The sequence below is a fragment of the Chiloscyllium plagiosum genome, unplaced genomic scaffold, assembly GCF_037043375.1.
Source record: "Chiloscyllium plagiosum isolate Xiang-an unplaced genomic scaffold, Cpla_swu_hap1 HiC_scaffold_3, whole genome shotgun sequence".
In the NCBI taxonomy this organism is placed as follows: Eukaryota; Metazoa; Chordata; class Chondrichthyes; order Orectolobiformes; family Hemiscylliidae; genus Chiloscyllium; species Chiloscyllium plagiosum.
Window position 1 is genome coordinate 135905460 of NW_028270141.1, and position 12314 is coordinate 135917773.

The window sequence follows — 12314 nt, forward strand, 5'->3', positions numbered from 1 at the left end:
TATGGATAATCTGCTTAAAACATGGGATCAGGATCTGGGACTAGAAATCTCCACAGAAACATGGAATGATATTTGGGAAAATGCTAGAAGAATTACTATTTGTAACAGAATCCAGGCTATCCAGCTGAAGATACTTCATAGGGCCCATATAGCACCAGTTCGATTGGCAAAATTTAAGGCAGGAGCATCTCCAATGTGTCCCAAATGCAAAATAGAGGTGGGCACTCTTGTACATTGCTTATGGACCTGTCATAAGATCTGTAGATATTGGACTAAAGTAGCAAGTACCCTGACAGAAATTTTAGGAACGGAAATTAAAGTGGACCCTGTATCTCTCCTCTTGGGCTTTTCGAACTTTCCCTCCCTGGACACGTACGGGAAGAGACTATTTTCTATTCTTTCTTTCTGTGCAAGGAAAAATATTTTGGTGAACTGGGCGGCTGAGGGCCCCCCTGGACTTTCAAATTGGCACAGACTAATTATGGAATGTATTCCCCTTGACTTCCTTACAAATATGATGCACCGAAAGACCGAATTATTTTATAAAATATGGCAGCCCTTTTTGAATTACATAAATACAGATATTTCGGCTATCCTAACAAGGGCTTTTATTTAATTGAGATTTCAAACCTGGGCTGGTCCGGGGCCCCTCGGGGGAGGAATCCCGCACGAATATGGGTTTTATTATATCTGATGCTAACACATTCCGAGCATGTAAGAGACTTAAATATACACTCTGGTTAGTTGTAGGTTAGATTAGTAGATAGTTGAGTTTTGTTTTTTTTTTTGGTTTTTTCGTTTTTTTTTGTTTTGTTTTTTTGTTAAATTTTGGCTATTGTATATTTGAACTAATTGTATATCAATGTTTATATCTGAGAGTTTTGTTTATTTTTGTAAACTTGTAAACATGTTAAATTTCTAATAAAAATATCTATAAAAAAAAACAAGGATCCGTGAAGTCTAAGTGCATTTAGATTCATAGAGTCATAGAGATGTACAGCATGGAAACAGACCCTTCGGTCCAACTCATCCATACCCACCAGATATCCCAACCTAATCTAGTCCCACTTGCCAGCGCTCGGCTCATATCCCTCCAAACCCTTCCTATTCATATACACATCCAGATGCCTTTTAAATGTTGCAATTGTACTGGCCTCCAACACTTCCTCTGACAGCTCATCCCATACATGCACTATTCTTTGCGTAAAATCGTTGCCCCTCAGGTCCCTTTTATATCTTTCCCCTCTCACCCTAAACTTTTGCCTCCTAGTTCTGGACTCCACCATCCCAGGGAAAAGACCTTGGCTATTTACCCTATCCTTGCCCGTCATGATTTTATAAACCTCTCTAAGGTCACCCCTCAGCCTCCGACACTCCAGGGAAAACAGCTCCAGCCTGTTCAACCTCTCCCTATAGCTCAAATCCTCCAATCCTGGCAACATCCTTGTAAATCTTTTCTGAACCCTTTTCTGATAGGAAGGAGAGCACAATTGCACACAGTATTCCAAAAGTGGCCTACCCACCATCCTGCACAGCCGCAACATGACCTCCGAACTCCTGTACTCAATACTCTGACCAATAAAGGAAAGCATACAAAACGCCTTCTTCACTATCCTATCTACCTGCGACTCTACTTTCAAGGAGCTATGAACCTGCACTCCAAGGTCTTTTTCTTCAGCAACACTCCCTAGGACCTTACCATTAAGTGTATACATCCTGCTAAGATTTGCTTTCCCAAAATGCAGCAACTCGCATTTATCTGAATTAAACTCCATCTGCCACTCCTCAGCCCATTGGCCAATCTGATCAAGATCCCGTTGTAATCTGAGGTAACCTTCTTTGCTGTCCATGACACCTCCAATTTTGGCGTCATCTGCAAACTTACTAACTGTACCTCTTAAGTTCACATCCAAATCATTCATATAAATGACAAAAAGTAGTGGTCCCAGCACCGATCCTTGTGGCACTCCACTGGTCACAGGCCTCCAGTCTGAAAAACAACCCTCCACCTCCACTCTCTGTCTTCTACCTTCTGTATCAAAATGGCTAGTTCTCCCTGTATTCCATGAGATCTGACCTTGCTAACCAGTCTTCCTTGGGAAACCTTGTTGAAAGCCGTACTGAAGTCCATATAGATCACTTCCACCACTCTGCCCTCATCAATCCTCTTTGTTACTTTTTCAAAACTCTCAATCAAGTTCATAAGACATGATTTCCCACACATAAAGCCATGTTGACTATCCCTAATCAGTCCTTGTAAATCTTGTCCCTCAGGATTCCTTCAACAACTTGCCCACCACTGACATATGCTGCCTTCTTTTTCTTAACCAAACCTTCAATTTCTCCAGTCATCCAGCATTCCCTACATCTACAAACCTTTCATTTCACTCTAACAGGAATACACTGTCTCTGGACTCTCAGTATCTCATTTCTGAAGGCTTCCCATTTTCCAGCCATCCCTTTACCTGTGAACATCTGCACCCAATCAACCTTTGAAAGCTCTTGCCTAATACTTTCAAAATTAGCCTTTCTCCAATTTAGAACTTCAATTCTTAGATCTGGTCTATCCTTTTCCATCACTATTTTAAAACTAATAGAATTACGGTCGCTGGCCCTAAAGTGCTCCCCCACTGACACCTCAATCACTAGCCATGCCTTATTTCCCTAGAGTAGGTCAAGTTTTGCACCTTCTCTATTGAATCAGAAAATGTTCTTGTACATGCTTAACAAATTCCCCTCCATCTCAATCCATAACACTATGGCAGTCCCAGTCTATGTTTGAAAAGTTGAAATCCCCTACAGTAACTACCCTATTATTCTTACAAATTTGTTTCGCAATTTCCCACCGACTATTAGGGGGTCTATAATGCAATCCCAATAAGGTAATCATCCCTTTCTTACTTCTCAGTTCCACCCAAACAACTTCCCTGGATGTATTTCTACGAATATCCTCCCTCAGTACAGCCGAAATGCTATCCCTTATCAAAAACGTCACTCTCCCTCATCTCTTGCCTCCCTATCTATCCATCTTGGCACATTTGTATCCTGGAACATTAAGCTGCCAGTCCTGTCCATCCCTGAGCCACGTTTTTGTAATTGCTATGATATCCCAGTCCCTGTCCCTAACCATGGCCTGAGTTCATTTGCCTTCCCTGTTAGGCCTCTTGCATTTAAATAAATGCAGTTTAATTTATCAGTCCTACCTTATTCACTGTTTTGTCCCTGCCTGCCCTTTCTATTTGACTCTCTTCAATTCTCAATTGTACCAGTCTCAGATTGATCTCTTTCCTCAGTATCTCCTTGGGTCCCACCCCACTCCCCCAGCCCCCTTTAAACTTACTAGTTTAAATCCTCCTGAGCAGCTCGAGCAAATCTCTCTGCCAGTATATTAGTCCCCTTCCAATTCAGGTGCAAGCCATCCTTTTTGTACAGGTATTGGAGCAGTGTCTTATATTTCTTCTAGGCATTCCTAAATGTGCTCCCTATTTTGGTGCCAGCTGCAGTTGGGTCAGGCTGCTGACCATGCAGCCCCTTGACCACAGATGATGCTGGCTGCCCTCTGGCTACCGGAGGTCTGGAAGACCCCAGAATGTTGACGGATGTCTGCATAGGTACTGCAGCCTTCTCTGACATTGCAGCTATCTGAAGCACTGGTGTCACTTGCAAAGGAACTGAGGGGGAGATGTCCACATCAAGGTCATCTTCAAAAAAAAACCCAGATCCTTCAGCATGCAATCAGCATGCCATCTCATAGAACATAGAACATTATAGCACGAAACAGGCCCTTCGGCCCTCAATGTTGCGCTGACCTGTCCTACCAATCTGAAGCCCATCTAACCTACACTATTCCATGTACGTCCATATGTTTGTCCAACGACGACTTAAATGTACTTAAAGTTGGCGAATCTACTACCGTTGCAGGCAAAGCATTCCATACCCTTACTACTCTCTGAGTAAAGAAACTACCTCTGACATCTGTCCTATATTTATCACCCCTCAATTTAAAGCTATGCCCCCTCGTGCTCGCCATCACCATACTTGGAAAAAGGCTCTCCCTGTCCACCCTATCTAACCCTCTATCTAATCTCCTTTGTAAGACATACTTTTAGCTTCTTAATTACCTGAAAGGAGCTGCCATTGATCCACTTGTAGCACTTCGGGTGACCCCGAGGCTGTTGACGCCCTGCAATCTCCATTCAGGCTTGCTCAGTTCAGTGAGGAGCTCTCTTCCTTCGGTCCTAGGGAAGAAGAATTCACATCTTGGTTGAGCTGCCTGGAGGAAGACATGCCTGGAAACATAATTGAACCATGAAAAGCCAAGAGGTGCCAACTGGTTTCTCTGTTTGCAGTAAATGCAAACACACATAAATCACTTGTCTGGTATACTAATCAGCCAAGGAGAACATGCTTCAGAGGTGTGAATTTCACCCAGCTCTGTGTGCTTTTCATTTTGAGACACATATTAGACAGACAAATAAATGACACACTGAAATAAAGGCCTCCATTTTAAGGTAAACATCAAATCCACAACAACCTTTGGGAAAATCAAAAATTATTTTAGTGTCAGCCATGGCTCAGTTGTTAGAACACTCAGCTCTGATTCAACAAAGCTCCAAATTCAGGTTCTACTCCAAAGCCTGAGCTACTGCGGGAGTATTACGTGGTAAGAGGTGCCATCTTTTGGATGTAAACTAAAACAGGGTACAAATCAAATCCTATTCCACGCTTTTGAAGATACTGTTTTGAAGGGGAATTATCTCCAGTGCAAAAACAGAAGTTGCTGGAAAAGCTCAACAGATCTGGCAGCATCTGTGAAGAGAAATCAGAGTTGACATTTCGGGTCCAGTGACCCTTCCTCAGAACTGTTGGTAGCTAGGAAAATGTCAGCTTGTATCCAGAAGATGGGGTGAGAGGAAGGAGTAAGGAGTAAACAATAGATGGGGATAGAGCCCAAGGAGAGAGAAGAGCAGTTGGACAAACAAAGGAGTAGGTAATGATCTGACTAAGAAAGTGAATAGTTGTTAATGGAATCTGTTAGTGGGCTAACAATAGGTAGTGTGTAATGGCAGACTATTTGATAATAAGGTCTGGTGTATGGGATAGGGGTCTAGGTTAGGGGAGAGTTCAGGCCCTAAAATTATTGAACTTGGTATTTAGTCTAGAGACTGCAGGGAGCCCATGCGGAAAATGAGGTGTTGTTCTTCTAGCTTGTACTGAGCTTTGCTGGAACACTGCAGCAAGCCTGAGACAGAGATGTTGGCCAGAGAACAGGTTGATGTGTTAAAGTGGCAAGCAACTGAAAGCTCAGGGTCATTCTTGCAGACAGAATGTAGATGTTCTACGAAGCGGTCACTCAGTCTATGCTTCATTTCCGCAATGTAGAGGAGATCACATTGTGAGCAGTGAATGCAATAGACTAGCTTGTGTGAAGTGCAGGTAAAGTGCTTCTTCACCTGGAAGGTATGTTTGGGCCCTTGGATACTGAGAAGGGAGGAGGTAAATGGACAGGTGTTACACCCATGGTGGTTGCAGGGGAAGGTGCCATGGGGCGATGGGACCATTGTTGGGAGACTGTTGGGAATGAAAGAAGAGTGGACCAGGGTGTCCCAGAGGAAAAGGACTTTGTGGAAAGCGGGCAAGAAAGAGGAGGGGAATATGTGTCTGGTGATAGTCTCTTGCTGGAGATGGCGGAAATGGAAGCTGATGATCCTGTGGATGTGGATGCTGGTGGGATGTAGGTAAGGACAAAGGGAACTCTTACTGTTGCGGGAAGGAAGAGAACGGGTGAGGGCACAAGTATGGGAAATGGGTCAGACCCCGGTGAGGGCCCTGTCAACAATGATGCTGGGGAATCCTCATTTGAGGGAGAAGATGAACATTTCAGATGCTTCCTTAACAAAGTTGGCCTGATTGAAACATATGCAACGGAGACAGAGGAACTGGGAGAATTGAATGAAGTCTTTGCAGGATGCAGGGTACAAGGATGTATAGTCCAGGTAGCTGTGGGAGTCAGTGGGTTTATTGTGGATATTAGTGGCCAGCCTATGCCCAGAAATGGAAAGAGAGATGTCAAGGAAGGGGACACAGGAGTCAAAGATAAGCCAGGTGAAAGTGAGGACTGGGTGGAAATTGGAAGCAAAATCAATTAACTTTACCAATTCTGGATGAAAGAGAGAAGCAGCACCAATGATATCATCGATATATTGGAGAAAGAGTTGTGGGTGGAATCTGGAATAGGACTGGCACAAGGAGTGTTTCACAAAGAGATGGGCATAACTGGGGTCAAGCGGGTACCCACGGCCACCCCTCTGACCTGGAGAAAATTAGTTAAAAGAGAAGCTGTTGAGGGTGAGGATGAGCTTGGCCAAGCGGAGGAGAGTGGTGGTGGATGGGGATGATTCAGGTCTTTGCTTCAGGAAGAAGCAGAGAGCCATGAGACCATCCTGGTGGGAGATAGACGTGTAAAGGGATTGCACGTCCATGGTAAAGAGGAGGCGGCTGGAGCCTGCAAACTGAAAATTCTGAAACTGATGTAAAGCATCAGAGGAATCATGGATGTACATGGGCAGGGACTGGACCGGGGAGAAAAGACCAAGTGAAGGCAGGAGGAAATGAGTTCTGTGGGACAGAAGCAAAACAATGGATCTACCTGGGCAGTTCTGTTTGTGGATTTAACTCCGGTTATCTCCAGTGCCCTTGATCAATATTTATCTCTCAATCAATAGTGCAAAATTGGTTATTACTGCAATGGAGTTTGTTGTGCATGAATTGACTGCTGCATTTCCCACTTTGCAATAGTGATGTTGCTTCAAGTGTTAATTGGCTGTAAAGAACCTTGAGACATCAATGAGCATGAAAAGTACTACCTTAATGCAAGTCGTTCATTTTTCTTTTTTTATATATAAGCCCCAGGCGTGGGAATTCTTAGAAGATAACAAAATAAGTTAGAGGGAACATGATATAGAGAAATGGCTGCAAATTGTGTTGAAATGTGCACTAGACAGAGAAACAGATTTATGCTACAAAAGACTAGATTTAGTAATTCCTACAGAACCATCATTATCAATCACAAGGCAGAGACTGGGGATGAGGAGGAAATTTAGTTCATTTTAGTCCAGATCAGAGGATCATTCCTACAGATCATGGCATCTAAAGTACAAGATATGGACATAGCGGAGGTACTAATCATGAAAAGGATTGCAGAGTAGATTCTTCTGTGTTTGAGCAGCTGCTGGAACTTGCCCTTTTTGGCAATGTTTGTAATGTGGTTGAATAAATGTACAAATAGCATGTTTGACAAATGCTGTGGTGGTGGCATGCAATGTTTGTGAAGAGGACTCAGTACTCAATGAAGCACAGATAAATATCATCAAGCAGGTAGTCTTTCATTATGCACAATGCCCAACAAAATTATTAATCTATTTATGAAGAAAGCATTTCTATTGCGTTAGGCACTGTGATGAGAGGGTAATTCATCTGTCTGTAATCTGATGAAGGTTTAGAATATATTTACCCAATCAGAACAAAATATATACATGGAAGAGGCTCACATGAAACATCGAAGGAGTGAAGTAATTACAAATGTAGTCTTAAAAAAATAAACACTTTTCTGTGAAGTTTCTAAAACAACTGATCCATACAGTTTATGAGAAGTTGTACATAATGTACATTATTTTTGAAGAATATAAATGCATTGTCACAGAAAATGACACTGTATCATGGTATTGATATATCCAGATATCATTAAAGAACTAGAATGTTATAGTACACATGGGTGCAAAGTTTCTCTTTGACAGCAAGAGGTTACAAGGTGCCAAGATAGATGTGGATGTGAAAAGTCTTTGTATCAATGGAGTTTTTTTGTCTTCAACAGTCGTAATACATTGCTCCATATACCAGCAATTTTGCATTGATTACATCCCTGAATTAGACTGCCACAGCTACTTATGATCTATATTAGTGACCCGAACGAAGTGACAGAATATCTTATGTTGGCAGATTGTGTGGACTGTATTGACAGACATACAGACTGTTGTAGCCAAATGTTCTGATTACACCAAGGTAGGTAGGAAAGAGATTTTATAAGGCTTGAGATTGAGTCAGGGGAAAATTGGCAAATGGAGTATAATGTGCAAAACTGTACTACTGTTCACCTTGGCAGGAAGTACATTGTATAAATGCAAAGAAGCTGGACAATTCTGCAGTGCAGAGGGGCTTGGGTGACCTTGAATGAATCACAAAGCATTTGCATGTAGGGACTTAGGAAAGCAAATGGAATATTGGCTTTAATTGCAAGAGATGGTGTCTAGAAATTGACAACTTTTGCAACAGCTATATAAGGCATTCGTACAATAGCACCATAAGTACTGTGTACACTTTTGGACTCCTTACTTAAGGTCTTGACTGAAGGAAGGATATACTTATATTGGAAATAGCTCAGAAAAGGTTCACTCGGCAAGGTCAGGATGGTGAGTGACTTGCAGGGTAATTGGCATGTGCTGGTGTTCCCATGCATCTGCCACTCTTATCCTTCTAGGTTGTAGATGTTGTGATTTGGAAGGTCCTGCCAAAGGAGCCTTGGTGAGTTGGTGCTGTGCATCTTGATGGCACACACTGCGTTGGTGTTCTTTTCAAAACATTTAAGATTCTGAGTGGGTTTGACAACAATAGATGCTGAAAGGGTGTTCCCCCTCATGGGGAAATCTAAAGCTAGGTGATACAGTTTAAACATACGGGGTCTCCCATTTAAGATGGAGTGAGAAGGAATTCATTCCCACAAAGGGTTGATAGTTTTTGGAGTTTTCTTCCACAGATGGAAGTGGGACTAAGTCAATCAATACATATATATGCTAGTTAGAGTTTTGATTACTAAGAGAGTCAATAGTTATGGTTAGCAGGCAGGAAAATAGACTAAATGTCAAAATCAGATTGGCCATAGTATTATTGAATGGTGGAGTAAGTTCAATGGACTGAATGGCTTACTTCTGCTCTTATTACTCTTCAAAGCCTTGCAAAAATCTTATTTTTAAGGTCACAATTGAATCTGCCCTTACCATATTGTCAGATATTGATTTCCAGGAACTCCTACATTAATGTTCTAGGACTGAGATAATTGGTGTCTAACTCTATCCACAACCTTTGCGCTGGGTAGAACTCCAACCAGTGGAGAGGTTTCCTCATAATTCCCATTGATTTCAATTTTGCCAGAAATCCTTGATGCTGCATTTGTGTAAAGGATAACTCTCTCACCTCATTTCTTGAGATCAGTTCTTTTGTCCATGTTTGTGTAAAGGCTATAATGAGGTCAGGAATTGAACAGCATTGGCAAAACCCAAACATAACAGAGCAAATTATTGCTGAGTGCCATGTGCTCATGACAATACTATACCGCATCATGCACAGCATCCTCATTGAGAAGACAGAACTTCATCTCTACAAGGTATATGCAATGATCTTAGCTAACACTAATCGTACAGTAGAGAAAAGGCCTTCTACCCAACATGTCCATACTGCCAAAGCTACAATAAATCTACACTAGTCCCATAGCCTTGAATGTCATGATACTTAAATTGCTCATCCAAGCCTCAGGTGACTGTCTGTGTGGAGTTTGCACATTCTCCCCGTGTCTGCGTGGGTTGCCTCCGGGTGCTCTGGTTTCCTCCCACAGTCCAAAATGTGTAGGTTAGGTGAATTGGCCATGCTAAATTGCCCGTAGTGTTAGGTGAAGGGGTAAATGTAGGGGAATGGGTCTGGGTGGGTTGCGCTTCGGCGGGTCAGTGTGGACTTGTTGGGCCGAAGGGCCTGTTTCCACACTGTAAGTAATCTAATCTAATCTAATCTAATCTAATCTTAAAGGGTGTGAGCTTTAACTCTAAAGCACATGACAATTGGCCCTAACATATTCACTGTCCTGGAGTGAGTCTGACTGACAGGCTTGGCTTGAAATTAAGCATGTCCACAGGAGGTCACAGGACCTGGTACATCTGATTCACATACCAAGAGAGAAGGGAGGGGTTTAATTCCAAAATGGAGTCCAATCCAAGGGGGAGAAGAGGGATATATTAGGCAGTGCGATATGATAATGGAATTGTTTGGGGAACCAGCAGGAAGGACTTGCAAAATCACAAACAATAGTAGATGAGCAGGAGTAGGCCGTATGTTTTCTCAAGCCTTCTCCACAATCCAGTACTATCATAGATGATTTTCTGCCCCAGTTCCACTTTCCTGCCTGTTTCCCAAAAACCTTCACTTCCCTAAAGTTCAAAAGTACATCTCAATTTTGAATAAACATAATGGCACAGACCCTGGAGTTCTATGGAATAGAGAATTGAAAGATTCATGATCGTGAATGCTCTTTTCTTATTTGTTCATGGAATATAAGCATCACTGTGTGGATCAGCATTTATTGTCCATTCCTAATTGCCCTGAAGGAGGGGGTGGTTAGCTGTCTTCTTGAACCTCTGTAGACAAAGGACTTCAGTGACACCCACAGTGCTGGTCAGGATTCCACGATTATGACCTGGTGACAGGACAGATTGTCAGTTATCGCCATTCATAGGACCTTCTCCACCTCAGCTTCATTGATGTAGATAAGGGTGCGACCCCTCCTTTCTTCCTGAAGTCAATGATCAGTCCTTTCGTTTTGCTGACATTGAGACAGAGGCTGTTATCATTGCATCGTGGCTCTAAGCCTTCTATCCCCTTTCTGTACTCTGACTCTTCGTTGTTTGATAACCATCCTACCATGGTGTTGTTTTCAGCAAACATGTAGATAGTGTTCTTACGAAATTTGGCTAAGAGTCAACTACGTTGCTGTGGGTCTGGAGTCACATTTAGGCAGATAAGATAAGGTTGGCAGATTTCCTTCCCCGAAGGACATTCGTACAACAGATTGTCTTTAAAATGACTGACTTGGCTATCTTTTAACTCCAGACTTAAATTAATTTAGATCACGATCATGTGGGATTTAAATGCATGCTCCCAGAACATTAGCTTGTGGTTCTGGATTAATAATCATTACTAGTGACATTTTCACTGTACTATCTCCTCCCCTTAAAAATTTCAGAACTGCGCCTTCTAGTTCATGATCCCCACCTGAGGTGAAACATCCTCTCAGCATTTACCCTGTCGCAATTCTTCAGAATCTTATTCTCATTCTTCAAAACTTCAATGCATATAAGCCCAATTTAGTCAATCTTTCCTCATGGGACAATCTTTTGTCACAGGAATCACCCTAGTTAATTTGATTTGATTTATTATTGGCACATGTACTGAGTTGCAGTGAAAAGTACTGTATTGTATTGCATGCTAACCAGATAAAGTATACTTTACGTAAGTACATAGGGTTGTAGAACAGAATGAAGAATATAATGTTACAACCACAGAGAAGGTGCAGAGAAAGATTAACTCTAATATATGAGAGGTCCGTTCATAAGTCTGATAATAGCAGGGAAGGAGCTTTTCTTAAATCTGTTAAAACATGTTTTCAAACTTTTGCATCTTCTGTCTGATGGAAGAGAGCATAACCAATGTGGGAAGGGTCTTTGATTATGTTGGCTGCTTTCCCAAGGAAGCAGGAAGTGTAAACAGAGTCAAAGGAAGGAAGGCTGATTTTTGTGATGGATTGGGCTGTGTTCACAACTCTGTGTAATTTCTTGCGGACTTGAGCACAGCAAGCTGTGATGCATCCAAATAGGATGCTTTCTATGATGCATCTGTAAAAATTGCAAGATTGATTGTGGACATGCCAAATTAACCTTCACCTTCTGAGGACATTGGTGAGCTTTCTTGACTGCAGCATCAATGTAGATAGACCGGGATAACCCGTTGGTGATATCTACAACTAGGAAATCAAAACTTCTTCTAAAGTGCCTCTAATGCAAATATATACCTCCTTAAATAAAATGATCCCCAAACTGTACAGAGTACTTCAAATGTGGTCTCACTTATGCCCTGCAGAACTGTAGAACTATTTCCCTACATTTATACTATGTATTTTGCCATTTCCTGAATCAGATTCCCCTGTTTCTTGCTGAGTAAAAATGATAGGGTCTCAGAATTAGAGGAGGCTTGGGCTCAAAATATTCCTAAACTAAATTTGTCAACTCTGAGAATATGGTTTTAGTATATGGTGCCTCAAAGAAAGTTAGGCTCCTAATAACCAAAAAAGGTGCTTGTCCACAAACTGTCAGGAAAATTAGTTGTTGCTTTTCATCTGCCCCAATGTCGTTTGCCTGGAAAAAAATAATGCGTTCTTTCCAGATATTGAGGCCCAGTCTTCAACAGCAGGGTTGAACAAGTCAAGCTTCCCATAT